This window comes from Carassius auratus, chromosome 30, assembly GCF_003368295.1.
Source record: "Carassius auratus strain Wakin chromosome 30, ASM336829v1, whole genome shotgun sequence".
Classification (NCBI taxonomy): Eukaryota; Metazoa; Chordata; class Actinopteri; order Cypriniformes; family Cyprinidae; genus Carassius; species Carassius auratus.
In genome coordinates, this window is record NC_039272.1 from 4,775,329 (window position 1) to 4,792,181 (window position 16,853).

At 36.4% G+C, this 16,853-nt stretch overlaps 1 protein-coding gene across 2 annotated transcripts in view; it reads right to left on the reverse strand.

Moving 5' to 3' along the window:
* The window catches only part of LOC113048951 (serine/threonine-protein kinase TAO3-like), a 49,840-nt gene extending 33,556 nt beyond the window's left edge, over window positions 1–16,284 (reverse strand). The window contains exon 1 of one of the 2 annotated variants that reach the window (XM_026210934.1): window positions 15,911–16,284. The gene's annotated coding sequence lies outside the window, so the exon portion shown is untranslated. Of the gene's footprint in view, window positions 1–14,693; window positions 14,874–15,910 lie in introns of those variants that run through there. The other variant, XM_026210933.1, reaches the window with a different exon arrangement.
* Between the last annotated feature and the right edge of the window lie 569 nt (window positions 16,285–16,853).

Consider the following 16,853-nt stretch of genomic DNA (forward strand, 5'->3'; position numbering starts at 1 on the left):
AATGTTGCAAAATAATTCTATTTCAAATAAACACTGTTCTTTAGAACTTTCTATTTATCAGAGAATGATGAAAAAAAAATTCTTAAAAAAAAAACTGGAACAATGGCTACTGAAAATTCAGCTTTGCTGTCACGGGAATATATTACATTTTAAAATATATTACACCACCTACAATTATTTAAACTGTCACTTATTTTATTTTAACAAATAAAAGCAGCCAAACAGATTTTTTTGTATTAAATTTTAAATTTCCAGGTTTTCCCCAACCATGGGAACTAAAAGCTAAATTAAGTATGCATTGGGAATGTGTGCCGGAGCACTGAGCCAGGCCTGTATTCGACAGAGCAGATCACTGATAGCGCTTCAGTTTCCATTACCCTCCGCCGGCTTCAGAATGAACCAGTTCGGATTCCCAGCGAAGGGAATTCGACAACAGATTGTACAATTTTCATGCCAGTCTACTACGCTGCATAACAGTACAAACACACAAGTGCATATGCCCTTCCTTCCTGTCCCACTTTCATCTCGCTTCACAAGAAAGCCATCATTAAACAGCACTTAACGCATTCATTTATTTGAGTCATGCTGAAAAAAGGCTGAGCAGCATCTGCATAATGTAACTGCACAAACCCAAACAGATGAGAGGAGAGAAGGTGAATTAATCCTCTTCATGTAATATAGGTCACAGGCACAGGGACGCAGAAGACTGTTGGTATTCAGTACGGTTGAGCTGATGAGGAACATGGGTGATTCTGAATTCACACTGCATGATTTTAGCCTGATTCTTCACTTGCTGACAGATTTTGCAAAATCATGACAAATGGACGAAATCGAATGCAAACCGGTGATGGTTCACGCAATTAATAATCACGCAGTTGAATTATCAAAAGACGTGATCTAAGGAAATCACCGTTTTATTTTTTCCAAAAATTTCATTTTTTTTTTTTTTTTTTATTCCATGTTTCTGTTTTAATTTTTCTTTTGCACCAAAAATCATTAGGATATTAATTACAGATCATGTTCCATGAAGATATTTAGCAAATTTCCTACTATATCAAAACTGGATTTTAAGATCTTGGACCACTTCGATTTTTGAAAGGTGATTTTCTCAATTTTTTGATTTTTTTTTTTTTTTTTGCACCCTCAGATTCCAGATTTTCAAATAGTTATCTCTCGGCCAAATATTTTCCTCCTAACAAACCATAAAACAATGGAAAGATGATTTATTTAGCTTTCAATTTTAAAACACTGACCCTTATGACTGGTTTTGTGGTCCATCACATACGTTTAGTTTATAGCGCTTCCACAAGAAAAAGAATAGTAGTAGTAGATATGCTTCTAAAGCACATCGAGACAAATGAGGGATCAAACGAATGATCAAAGAGGATAAACAACCAGACATTTTCAGTCCTCGTTTTGATCCAACTTTCATATTAACTTTCACTTTTTTTCCGTGACATTGTCGTGATATTGACGATGCTGCAATGTAAATCAGAGCATCTCTGGTCCCAAAACACAGACACTGACTCTGCCTCTGGCCTCCCTTCGGGTGTCAACTGATATCCAATCTGATATTCTGGTGGTTCATTTGCCCGATTGACTGAATACACAGAGGAAGACTAGCCAAAGTCTGCAGTTCACTTTCAGCATCAACAGCAATGATTTATTGATTGATTTTAACATCCAAAACTGCACTCCAGATGCAAAACTGGAACCGTTTTCAAATCAACAAAGTTTCAGAAATGTCAGTATTCGGTAACACTTCAGATAAAGGAACCCATGTTCACTATTAACTAAGAGTTTTCCCTCAATAAACTCCAAATTTGCTTTCTTATTAATAGTTAGTAAGATAGTTTTTTGTTTAGGTACGGGGTAGGATTAAGGCGTCAAAATATGGTCATGCAGAATATGCGCTTTAATAAAATGCCAATATGTAATGTAAATGCTAATAAGCAACTAGACAATAATAGTAAGAATAGGTACTTAAAATTAAGTGTAATTAAGTTTAAATACCTTTTTAAAAATGGAAGACATACACACACACAAATTATAAATATAACAACAAATATTTGATCAAATTAATATTTACTGGATAGTGCATTATTTCTTAAAATGGATAAAAATGACAAATTTGATTTATGATTTGAAAAAAACGACAAGGTGCGAGGATGTTAAAGCCACAACAGAAAGCTTTATAAGTGATTTGTAAAGCACAAAGAGTTCCTGCATAGTTAACTGGTTGTTAAAATAGCACATGATAAAATGCAATACAAGGCAATAAAATTGTGAATCACCAAAGTCCACTTGTCTGACACATTAAAACCTGTTAACGTGCATGAGGTCACAGTTTGTTACTTGGCTACATGTCATTTAGCCTTTCACCGAGAGTATGCAATACTTTCAATGGGAGAGATAGCAACAGTGCAGCATCATGGGATCAAATGACACGAAAGAAGATCTCTGTAACTCTCAAGGTCACACATATGTGGGATTGAACGCAGTAAACATCGAGTTACAGCCAAGACTTTGGGAATCAGACTATCTCACAAAATCTAATCTCACATGGCCTGTAAAGGGGGAAGAGTTGTTTGTTTTGGCATGATAGAAAAAGACAAAAAATAGTTAATGGGTTAATACACTGTCATTATTGATCTTTCATCTAATTTTGTTTTCAAGAAAAGCGTTAAATATGTTGACACGCCGCTCCAATAAACATGAAGTCATGGTTTGGGGAAAGAACAGAATCTTTTCATAACAACATTGATGTTTGGTGTAATCACAGTTCATCTCAGGACTGATCTTTATTTTCTATGACGGTTCGATCTCCCTACAGCAACAGAGTTATTCTTTTCACAGCACACTGATTCCAGTCATACAGACTGACTCACACACAGCTCATGCCTACCCAAACACACACTTATCATGCACTGGTGTTGAGTACAAACTACAATGTGACACTCACAGCAGCCTGCGAGAACTGCAGGACAGAGCATGAGACAAGTCTCTTGACATCTCATAATTCACAAACAGCCTCTATTGTTGTTCTGGTACATGTACAACTGCACACAGATACTGCAAGAGGCACAACAAACTCCGACAAGGGACAACAAAAACACTAATTAATGACCTAGCATTTCAGACATACTGCAGGCATTATGTAGGGGTTGACGGATTATCGGTGCCGATATTAAGCATTTTTATGATTATCGGTATCATCTTTTTCAAAAACAGATTCGTTGATAAAATAACTTAATTTTTAAAATGCGCTATTTGACATATATCAGTTCAAAATATCAGTTATCGATCTACTAGATCTGTAATAATCGGTATCGGCCCTAAAAAACACATATCGGTCGACCACTACTTAGGGTTGGGCCGATAGACGATGTTATCGTCCATCGCCGATGGCCAACAGGCATTACAATGATGAGCCAGCATCGTGATTCCCCCCTATACCCCCCGCAATCCACCACATCCCGCAATTCAGTGTTCGGAAAGAAAAATAAGTGTACTACAGAACCCCTAAAGGAACTAAATAGCCTACGAGACAGGATGATAAAAAAAAAAAAAAACTATATTTTCTTTAGCAATTATATCACTGGGTAATTATACTGTATATAAATTGTGAGCATCAGGGAGCCGCTACTAATATGAAGGGCATTGAAACCGCTTTTGAATTCACACTCATTTTCATTTCACTTTCGAAGTTCACAATAACATGGACTCTATTTTATGGAGCAGTAGTACTGGTTGGTAATAGCATACCGTGGGGTTTCAGTCAAGGCCTTCAGTAAGCAGCTGTAAACTACATACCCTTACACATCTATCTATCTTACACATCTCTATAACAGCTAACACAGACACATGCATATAGTTCACATATTATGCCACACACAGGCTCTCAATGACAATGACAGCTGATCAACAATTTCAACAGTAGGCTAGATGAGGGTAGGTTAAATTAAGAGTAAATTTCCTTACATTGATCAGTAAAAGTAATCCACTAATACACGATTCACTATGAATATTCACGTCACTCTAAAATGACGATGCGTCCACAGCAGTAAAACTGTTCAAATGCTGGACATCCACACACCACGCCGGTATTATCAACGCATCATGTACACCTACAAAACAATGTGCATGATACAATATTCGTCAAATAATAAAGCACTCACTTGTAAACTAGGTTTCTTTAAGTACCGGTGGTACCGAGGATCCGGTCAACCCGGTTCTTGATGCATACAGCGCTATGATTTCCGCGAAGCAGAAAACGTTGACGGAATCTCAAAATCCAGCCATGAAAATGAAACTTACATTTTAATATGGACAGTCACAGAATTTGTCAAAGTTGGCATAAATTAATCAAATCAAATCTCCATATGGACCAGTATCTGTAAAAGTTGGTTGAAATCTGATTCCTGTATGTTCTGCGCGTCTATGTGTGAATGAATGAATGAATGGTTTGTTTAAAACATAGACTGAAGCGTGTCACGCTTGCAGTAATTTCAGCATCTGCCATCTCAATGAGGACATAAATACATCAACAACATCACCAGAACTGCTCTGAGTCACTTCACAAGCATTTTACCATTTCGTTTGAGTAAAACCAGTGTCAATTTAAAGGTATTCATGGCAACCCGTCAAAATAACTTCCTTTTTTTTTTTTTACATAAAAGCATTGTGCTAGAAATATTACTATTATTTAGTAGAATGTATGTGATACTGCTACTACTGTTGAATTTTTTTTATAAAACTGTATTTTTTTAAAGAAATAAACCACACAATATTTCTTCCATTTTTATATAATTTTTTCACCATTTTTTCTTCCATATAATTTTAATAGCAAATCCCCTTTGTTTACCAAAAAATAAAATGTGTTTAAATTTTATTAATTAAAAGACTAATTAAATTTGGGTGAAACTTGTTTACTGTTTTTCATAATTATATTACTTGTAGAAAAACTTTAAACACAATTTTTTTTTTTATATTAGCATATTTTTGTGTTGTGCTTAGGTACCAAGAACCGTGAATTTTCACTGGTATCGGTACCGAATACTGAAATTTTGGTACCATGATAAGACTAGCCGCTACCACACATTTTACAAGATCAGATATTTGTCGTGGTGCTCAGTATCTGCAAATCATTCGCCATTATCCTATCAGTCATCTCTCCTTACTCTGCGTATGTGGATAAGTGAACTTTCATGTACTATAATATAACAGTCCACCGCTAGCAAGCGGCTAACCATGTCCCTTTAGTGGCTTCAAAGAACGTGTTGTTTTCCGTGCCTTTCTGCAAATGCATTCAGGCTTCAGGCACATCCCCTAACATGGAGACTACAGTGGCATCACGATTAATCTCCTAACTACCTACACAAAGCATGCAAGTAGCACCACAATTCCCAACGAGCAGACAACTAACCAATTCACATTTCAGACATAGATGATTATATAGAAATGTCCCCACAATGGGCCAATTAACTAACCAGCTATGTCTTGCATTTTTTTGCACTAAGGTAACAGCAGAACTTCCCAACAAATTAACATTTTAGCGTGGGGAAAAACAACTTTTGAATAAAACTATTGCCAAATGTCAGAAATAGACAATATGCATATTATAACGTTTAAAAAATAATAGAAAAGCAGTGCAGTGGAATGCAAAACCTGTGATTGAACTATTACCATAAGTATGATGTGTGCATAATGGTGACAGGCTGAGAGCTGCTGTTACTTTCTTCGTTTAGCCTAACTATAGTTAATAATAGTCTACTGGTGTTATACTTTTAGTCATTCATCAATTTGAATTGCCTTGACCTTTAAGCATTTTTCTTTTATTATTATTGATAATAAGATACGTTTAAGATAATTTTGTACAATAGGTGCAGTCATATTTCATGGATCTTTTCTGCAAAGATATTTAACAAGTGATCTGTTTAACATGATGTCTATTCAACTTAATTTAAACAATTAAGACAGGGACTATTAGTAGCATCATAAAAGAAAGGTCCAAACTAACCAACCAAACAAAAAAACAACATAACATTTTAGACATGGGCACTACAATTTCTCAAATAGGGAACTAACTAACTAAGTGACTAGCACTAGAGAAGACATGAAGTCATGTCAAAAGAAGAAAATGAGCTTGACCTTGCATTGTGTCTCAAACTGACTAAGGCTTTATTCATGCATCTGTTTTAGCCAAAACTAAAATATGATTTGAGACAAGCACAGGGTACATACTGCATTTCTGCATGTCTGTGTGTGGATTTGGCTGATTTGATCACCACAGGAGATGAATCAACTCAATGCATCTGTTCTCACACACACACACACACACACACACAGGAATGTACCCCACACGCTCCTGCATCTACATATGAGCACAACGGTTTCTGTCTTTCAAGCTCACACAGGAAATCAGCAAGAAAAATGCTCACTTCCCTCCTCCCCCTTTAACCACACACCTCAAAATACTGACATTACAACTCTACACTTTAAATCACATAAAATACAAAAATAAATGAAACATACACACTCATTTCGCCTGGAAACGTATGCAGATGTGCGCACACACACACACACGCTCTAGATTCAAAGAAGAGCTGTTCTAAACCCAACAGGATTTTCCAATCAGAGAGATTAATGCGGAAGTCACACACACACACACACACACACACACACACGTGCTACCACTTCCCTGGCACGAAACGCAAACCACCAGCTTTTTACACTGTTAAATATTTAGACCCTAAAGAGTCTGAATTGAAGCTGCACAGCGCGAGCGCAGTCATAATCTCGAAAAACATTAGCGATCATTTTATTTTTCACACACACACTATAAAACTTACAATTGAGTTATCTTGTGTGTGTGTGTGTGTGTGTGTGTGTGTGTGTGTGTGTGTTTAAGGAGGAGAAGTACAGAGCATGATGATGATGATGATGATGATGTCATCAGGCCCTGAAAGTCTCTGGGAATTCGGGACTCATTTGCATAAATTTGTGGCTTTAAAAGTAGCTCACCTAAAATAGCACTACTATTTTCACTCATTCACACACACACACACACACTCAGCCAAGACCCCTTACTACGCATACAGGACTTTTTAATAACTTGTTGCATGGTCTCGTAATTATGATAAGAGGCCAAAGCATGTGGCAAATGTTGCATGATATGCTTCCTTTAATATCACTGCAGAGATAACCTGTCGATGACGAACTCAATCCAACGGTGTTCTAGCAAACAGAAGGTGAACGATTATACAACCTTAAGATGAATAGTGTGCAAAGACAAGCAGGAAAGAGGAAACTGAGCGATGAAATGTTGTGAAGGAAAACCTCAGCAAGTAAAAGCGACGCACAACTTGGCCACTGAATCATCGCTCGTGCTTCGGGTTTGGCGTCACAAAACACAAACTGACAGTATGCACCCACCAGTAAAAACAGACATCAAAAGTGATATCTGATCAATGAATAATTGTTGTTATTCAATTCAGTTCATGCCTCTCGCTGTTCTCGAATCAGACGATGACCGAGCAATCGGTCTGTCCACACTGACAGCATGTTGGGGTCAGTTTAGACTTTTATTGCTTGTCACTTTGTCATGTTGCACTATAGCTGAAAAGACAGCGCAGCCACGAACCACCCCAAAATGCACCGCACGTCTATCATAAACAAAACTTGACGGTTAGGTGCCATGAGATCACTTCCTGTAACACAGGATATGAGCATCTGTCACCACAGGAAATAATTACTGCATCTAAGACACTAACTGTGAGTTACTATTAGTGTTTCCCTTCCAGACGGAGAGCGCCAGGCAAACCTAAAAACCCTGAAAACCCAAGTTCACCCCAAAAAAAACAATTTGCTCATAACCCAAGCCAAAGCCTATATGCTTTACTTTTTTCAGAGGGACACAAAAGATGATATTTGATGAAGTCCAAACAACATTGGCACCCATTGACTTTCACTGTATGGATAAAAAAGACATTTTCAAACCATCATCTGTGACGCATGCTGGCAAAATGAGTCAGAATGCACAAAGCCTAATTACAAGCTACAGGAAAACAAGTGAAAAATCCCTTCATCTAGCAATCCCAATGCTCCAAAACCTCTAAAATTATCTTTATTTATACGCTTTCTAAGAAGTCTACCTTCTTTGTTTTAAAAAGCTGAATTTGTCAGCTGGAAGCAAAGCACTTGCGTCTGACATTTCTGAAAAGATCATGCAATAAGTGAACGATTGTTTAACATCTGATGTGTAATAGTATATTACATCTGAGCATTATAGTAGGTATTAATATATATATATAGTCTCAATCTTAATCAAACATTTAAATAAAAGAGGGAATCACTCAGTTTTTCTTACATGAATGTTTGTTTAGATTAAAATTTAAGAAAGTACTATACATTGAATTTGTTTGCTTCTATATTTGTTATTTGCATTTCTGTTCTTATTTTTAATAACAAAGATAAAATAACTCAAGATATTATGATTGATACTAATTGTTATGAAAATAATTGTAGGAAAAGTTGCATCGAGAATCGCTTTGGAATCAAACAGTTCCCTCTGAATCATAATCGAATCGTGAGTCTAGTAAAGATTCACATCTCTAGTAAAAATAAAGTCCTCTGTGATTGGTCCAAAACACTACAAAAAACTATTCTGACTGAATTTATTTTTGACAATCTGCTCATCGTGACTCATTTTGCCAGCACAGGTAACATTTATCGTTTCATCTTTAAAACATCCACTTCCTGATCGGCAGGCTCGCCTCACCTCCGCCCACAGTCCCTTCACTTCTGTCTGATGCAAACTGCACATTTAAATGGCTAACACTTTCTTGATCTGACAGAACGCACTGTAATCTGGTTGGTGAATCTGATGCAACTGGACAGAGTCAGGGAGTGAACGGTTTCTGCCTGGAAACAAGATTGTGTTTATAAGGTTACAGATCAGTAAGAGTGCATTAAAAGAAGCTATCACTGGATTTGCAACTAAATCCCCTGAAAATGTATTGTAGAGCCATCATCGTTTTTAAATGCTGGATTGGTTACTGGATTACATTGGTTCGGTGTCAAATGTTACTAGAAACAAGGGTGAGGTTATGTGTCAAATGTAAAGAAGAGAAGAGATCATCAAATGTCTGGGATGTCAAAAAGAGGAAGGGAATCTGAGCTGGGGTTAAAGCTCCTTTAATGTGTTGGGGTTTGATGTAGTGATGTCTTTTTATGCAAGAGAGAGATGAATGACATCAGGGGAGGAATGTCAGATGTTGAGAGAGTTATGAAGAAAGTGAAAGAGAGAATTCCCCGGACAGTGCACAAACTGGAAAAATGTAAATGTGACAAAACAAGAAAGACCTCCTTCTTATGAGTCTGAGTCATGCAAAAGCATTGGATCGCACTGATGTGAACAGAGCAGAGCAGGCCACTCGAACACACGCACAGATGAGGCATTATGGGATACGATCGGTCTGTCAGAGAGAGAGCTGCAGTAGGAGATCTGTCCTGGACTACATCACGTATCATGATAATTGCAATCAATCAATAGAGTTTTTTTTATGATACGAAACAAATGGCAATATGCAAACCAACCACAATAATAACTAATCATCATCATCATCAGTTGGCAAAGATTGTTGCATGATTGTTGTTTACAATCATTGTATAATATTACAAATAAAAATTCACATGCACAGCCGTCACATTATTTTAATTGGTTCAGTTTATTGGCAGCCTGATGTTCACTGATATTATAATTATTACAAAATATATATCAGCACTTCTCAAAAACTGAAAGCGAAGGTGAGATATATACATTTCGGGTGACACGTCCCAACAGTGAGCGTTTTTTGATGGGTGAGGATGTCAGTTTTAATTAAGGAAAAGAAAAGTTGAGAAAGAAAATAGAATTTTCAAAGATGCTTTGCCAGAGGTACGTGTTCGTTGAGCTCCAATCCAGCATGAAGCTAATCTGTTTGATTTGTAACAAGAAGAGTGGAAATGTAACGCAACAATGAAATGAAACACAGACATTTTAAACACCCCTGTATTGCTACTTTTGGCCTACCTCTTGCTGACACTTAGACTTAATTGTCTTACAATTTTTGCTCTTGTTATGTATTTTTAATGCAGAAGGCCAAAAAAATGCATGCATGCTTGTTTATTAAAAACAAGTTTTGTATCAACCTTTAACATTGATGAAAATTCAGATTTGAACCTTTTAATGTAGACGTTGAGAACCCCCTAATATATATTTTTCAGTCATTTTGTGTCCATTGTCATTTTGATATGGTTTCATAGAAGCATTAGGCCACACTGGCAAAATTCATCCCGATCCCCTTAAAATCCTCAGTGAAGCTATAAACTGCATGTGAGCGCTGTTTTCTGTGTGGTGGCACATCAGATGGGTGAAACAGAGGGCTTTAGGACGGGGGCGTGGTGTCTATTTATAGAACATAACTCATTACCTCACGCTCTCTTTACATTGAGAGAAACAGGGGGCCTGTTCCAAATCACGTACATGCACGCAAAATATTTACATATTTATTTTTAGATTGCAAATGTCAACAGAGGAAGCGTCTTGTCTTAATGCATTTTGTCTGCCTCTGAATGTGGTTTCAATGATTGGATTGGCAAACATTTTGCACCCCATTAACTCCAGCACTGTCCTCTAGTGATCCGAGACGGAGGGCCACATGAGGTGTGGCACAAAAGCTATCCATGAACTACAGATGCATGTGAACACAGACATGTTTCTCCAACGTATGTGCACGCATATGAGACATATATCACACCACATAAAAAAATAAAATAAATAAAGATTGTGCCACTTGCTATTAAATATTAAACGGTGAATTATGACAATGCGACCTGACCAAAAAAAAAAAAAATCAAAGTCCACACAGATATTAGACATTAATAAAAACCAAATTAACTAAAAGCTATATTTTTCAGCTTTGCACAGAAGATACAATATATATAATTTATTTTATTTTTTAACTGCATCTCACCTGGTCATGAAGCATATAGTAGTACTGTTCAAAAGCTGTTTTCAAATAAATGAATTATTTTATTTAACATGTATGCATTAAAATGTTTTAAAGTGTCTTTTAAACTTTCTATTCTATTCTACAGGTTTGTTTGATGACTTAGTTCAGTGTATTCAGGCTGTTGGCGCATTTTATATTGTGCATGCATCCAACATAACAAGAGCACAACATTACCTTCCAGTTTAGTAAATGACTAAATTAATTTCCTTGTCTTTTGTTTTTAAAGCGGCAGACAATTGATTCAATGTTTCTCTAGTTAAGCCTAATAACAGCCATCTATTTCTCCATTTTTTTATCTACTTGACATTTCTGCATGACAGCAGAGCATTTATTTCCCCATACCGTGACCTGGAGAGCCACCTTACTGTGACAGGCATGCTATTGTGAACATGTAAAGCACTAAGTATCGGTAACTCAATCCACGAGAGCAATGCAATTACCTTAAAGCATCTGCGGCAAGTGTCTTTTTAGGAATTCACACAGCTTTTGAGACCGTCATTAACATCTGCACATGTGAGTGTTATCTTAAACGGTGTTCTTCTACGAGGCTCGCTGAAGCTGATCACATCTGAACATTACGACTGATGGCAGAGGTTTAATTTTTAAAGCACTTTCCTACTGGGTCATGCACTCTCAAGCCGCCCACCATGGTTACTCCCATCATGATGCATTTTTTAACAGAGATGTTGAGCTCACATGGAAGAGACTTGGAAAAATAATAATCACAGTCCCAGAACACAACAGTAGCCGAGGGAAATGGGAGACTCATCCCTCTCGCTCAAGTAAGAAGATCATCAGAGCATGTCCATCTTAGAGCAAACCAATATTTATGAAAAATGCATAGCAGAAAAGTTGACAAACCACTAATATGCAAGGGATCAGATCAGACAATTGGTTTTAGTCAAGACCTGAAAAAACTAAGACCTAAAAATTTGGTGCAAAAATGACATGTTAACGTTGCATTCTAAGCATTTTGTCACTAGGGTATGTATGTTTCCGGCATAAAAGCTATGGGGCAGCTAGACTGAAGTAAAATAATTAATAACAAAGGCCAAAGATCATTCTATGTGGTGAACAGAAACACAACCTCACTGAGCACAGAATAAAAAAAGGGAGTTTAAACCTAAAGTCTCAAATGAAGCGCAGTGAAAGAACTGTCTGTGCACACCAAGGCCGATATATCGGCCGATATTTGCCATTCATATTTGTAAATTTCTCAGTGTGCTGTATGTAAAATGAGGGTTAGCCTGGCTTTATGTGAAAAATATGATTCCCAATGCACACAAACTTCCAAGAATACTGAGTGACCCGTTGGTTACAGCGTTTACTTCCTTTTTAATTATATTATATTATTAAATATTTATTTGTGAAAAATACTTTGTCATCTAAAATATATGTATGATTATTTTAGAGGTTTATTTTTTAATCCAGGTGTCAAATTATTACAAAATAAATTAAATATTGATAAATTCTAAATATATCAGCTTTATACCAGCTATCGGTCCCCTGAATTCCAAGATATCGGCATCGGCTGTCAAAAAATACAATATCAGTCGACCACTAATTATAAACACAGGCAGAGCGGTCCGTGAGGCTAAATCAGTAGCGCTAATTATAACGAGGTGGGTGTTTTTAGGCCACTCTCTGAATCCCTGCGCTGACATCAAAGCAGCGATGGAAGGCAAGTCAGTTCAAAAACAGCATCCGTGGACTACGGTCAACTCATTTGAACCTACATCATTAACTCGTACTTTAGAGGAACTAAGATTAGTCGAGATGGTGATTTGGCAGGCTGGATCTATATATGGGTTTGGTCACTCCTCTGAAACATCTGATATATAATGAAGTGGAAGATGATTTTAACCATTTGGCTTTTATAAATGCATGCATGCACTATTGGAAAGACTTGGGAGTGTGATCAAACACCTTTAGATCTCCAAAAGACACTTTTACAAGGTCTAGACAAGAGAAAATATTTGACATCCACTCTTGAAAATAAAGGTGCTTCACGATGCCATAGAAGAACCTTTTTGTATAAATGGTTCCTTAAAGAACCTTTAACATCAGTAACATCCTTTAACACCTTCAGAGTGTACATAAATAGTGCATGGTGATAAGGACAAAAACGGGTGCATTTCTATCTCTAGCTACAACAAAAATTGTACACAAAAACAACATTCAATTCTGAATTTTGTGAATCAAATTATTTTTTAAATTAACGTACTGCCAACCTGGAAGTTCTGTGTTAAAACAATTCATGATACCGTTTATAATACAAATTATATATATATAAAAAATAATATATATATGAAATATATTTAATTATATTAAATTAAGTTATACTTGATTAAATAAGTATTAAAGTCAATTAAACATCAAGCCATATTTAGAAAAATAAAAATAAAATACATTTGTAGATAGAGCAAAAATATAAGCCAACCTCAAACCAGGACCTGAAATGAACAAAAACTATGTCAGTGTATGTCCAAGTGCATTTGCTGGAATGAAAACAAGATTCTCAATGCAATTAATTTAGGAATGTCCCAGTCACCAAACATGAATCGATTCTTTCAAACGGTTCATTTTAATGATTCAGCGTTTCTCTATTTGTTTTCTATTTAGTTGTATTAGTAATGGCTTTATGGCAAGTATTGTAATTTCATGTGCCAGTTTATTGCAGTCACGAATACAGGTTTACGAGTCGAAGATGATTCTTGTTGGTTAAAAAGTGCATTAGAAGATGGTTATCGGTTCAATGAGTTCACTGACTCGAGAACCGCTCGGAGCGATTCGGAGACTGATTCGACTCACAAGAATGATTCATTCGGACTCGGACATTAATAATTCATCATGACCACAAGGCAAATCGTGAAGGAAATGCATATAATTAGCCAATAGGAAAATACAAACTGGAATTACAGTATACTACTACCATCATTTTTTAGGCTACAAACAAATAAAGCCCAAAACGACTGTACTAGTTCATGCACAACGCTGACAGCGCCAAATAACGGTAGAAAAAAAAAAAAAAAAGTTCATCCCCATAGTGTTGAATTGTTTTTATCTTGCGCTCCTAATGACCATAAACTTCATGATGACAGAATCCATCCACGCTGCAGTGTGTGAAAGAGATGCGCTGCTTAAAATAGCTCCACAAGGAGCGAGGCTTAAACACAGCCGAGGACGCGCACTAAACAGCCCAACATGACATCAGACCTCACTTCTCTAAATGTATATCAAACTGGACGCATGCTTTCATTTTAACGATTGAATGCGTCTTTACGCACTATAAGCGAATAATGCTTCTGGCGCGCTCCGCTTTTAGACGAGTCCGTATGCGTTCAAGAAATACGAATATGAACATAGTGAGGATTTGCGCTGCAGAGGAAGTGAAAGTTTGGGTGTATAGGGCTGAACAGTTAGATTAGCAAACAGACTAAGATCCAGCAGGTGTTAGTTAGTTAGCTAAATCAAAAAAGAAACTGAGTCCTAACACCCAGATCTCTGCGTCAAACAACTTTGGGTCGTATTTAATTATATTTGCCGGACTTTGAAATTAATGTGCACGGATATATGTCACGCAAACCCTTTGACAGTTTTAACCACGAAACTCATGGTAATGTGATGAATGATACTGACCTGTTTTCTGTGGGGTGACTGAGAGAGCTCAAGGGAAAAATTCACCGTCCTGAAAACATTTATTCCTGGCGACAATTTCGTATTTTAAACGTTTTGTTGGCCCATGTTCTCCTGTCTGTCTGTCAAACGGACTTCCTGGATGAACAGCCGCGTGCGCGTATACTGAAGTTCACGAACACACATGCGTGCGCGCACGGAAATAAATGCACATTTCCACAAAGTAGGGTATGCAAAGCAGCACTTTTACCCTCAGTCCAAAATAAGCCGATAAATAACTATATATGAATAGATCTTTATTAAGTATGATAAAGAAAATAAAAACGCATAGTTATTTCAGTATAGAATAGCTTCTTAAAAAAAAACTCATAAGTGTGTTGTAATGATACATTTGCAAGAATTTCACAATTCTGGGCTTTTTCCTTTTTAAAAAAAAATGGATTCTATAATAAATGCATGAGTCTCTTACAAAAACAGGAAATAATACTTTAACTTTTTAAAAATACTGTCAATTCAGAAAAAATGCAAAAAAAAGCAATCTCTGACATTGTAGCAGAAGATCAGAAATGTCATTAATTTTAAGAATTTAACATCATGATAGCAGTAGCTTTAGATATCATTAACAAACATTTTCTGTGTGTGTGTGTTAGAAAAACATAATCTTGTCTAACTTTATTAAAGTATAAAATTTCATTGCATCACATATTACAAAAAAATTATAATAATAATAAAAAAAAAATGGGGGATTCATATGAAACATTGCATGAATATTTAAAGCCAAATTAAAGCATGCTATCTGTGTCTTTAGAGCACAAGCTGAAGTTTACGGCGGACTGGCTTCAACTACCCTCAATAGTTTAGAGGGTGTTTTTATAAAATAATGACCTCTTAATAGTAAGATCAAGGGAATTTTGGTTTCTCAATTCAAGACCCCTTTAAACATTAAAAAAATGCATTCAATCATAAAAGGATCCTAGATATACTGATTGTGTAAACAAACACTGTGTATCACTTGACCAGTTGTAGTAATAAATACTTTATGAAGGTTCAGGGGACATCAATCGAGCACAGAGGGAATCTATGCAGAGACGAATATGACTAGATATGATAAAGACGCTTTTAATTATGACGCAGCGTTTCACTAATATCAAACAAAAATACCTCTCTGCAAGACGATGAATATGCGTAATAAATATAAATGCCAAGAAACACGGCCTTACCGAGTCAATCCAGGTTAAACTCCATAGAAGTCCGGTTATAAGCGAATGTTTTCAGACGAACAGAGTAGGCTACAACTCCACTTTATTTCTCCTGTAGCCCCTGCAAGGAGGAATGTCGAGCGAAATAAACTTCCAAACTCATTGCAAGTGGCGTCTTGGGGCTCCTACATGAAAATGCATCAACCTGTTTTATATTCCACAGACGTCATGACTATCTCTCTCTCTATTTCTATCTCTTCTCTCTCCCGTCGGTGTGATGATAAAGCGTCCATACAGATGACGTTATGATCTCCAGCTCAGATACTGTATAATAAACCCCGAGCACGAGCGTCTTTCACGAGCCCTTCGCACCTGCTACAAAGTAACAGCGCGCAGATAAACGAGGGGGATACTATTATCTCAAAGAGCTCTGGAACCCAACAGCGCCACCTGCCGCTTGAGAGAGGAACAACTCATTAACACACAATAGAGATGATGACAGAAGTCGCAGATCACTTAAAAGAAAAATGCTATGATAGGATTAAAATCTAGTGTAATGATGATTAGTTTGAGGTGTTAATGTAGGTTACTCCTCCTGGCCATAATATCATATTTTACAATATTTATGCATAGCATATGTCTGACCAAGCATTAGTTTTTGCTCAAACTTACAGTATGTTTTCAACACCTGTTATCTGTGAATCTAACAGCTAACTGATCACCTAAAAATCCATTTAATGATGACGTTATAATAATTATTATTGTTTTTATGTTGTTGTAGCCTACATATTTAATTCATATCAAGATTTCTAATCCAGTTCTTTACTATTATTTGTCCTTTAACAGTCTATTTTTATAATTATTCATGCATTATTATTTATAGTAGCAGGAGAAGTAGTAATAGTATGCCTTTTTTGCAATACAATGGAGAGATGCTTTTTAAAAACATGATATAGGCCTATTG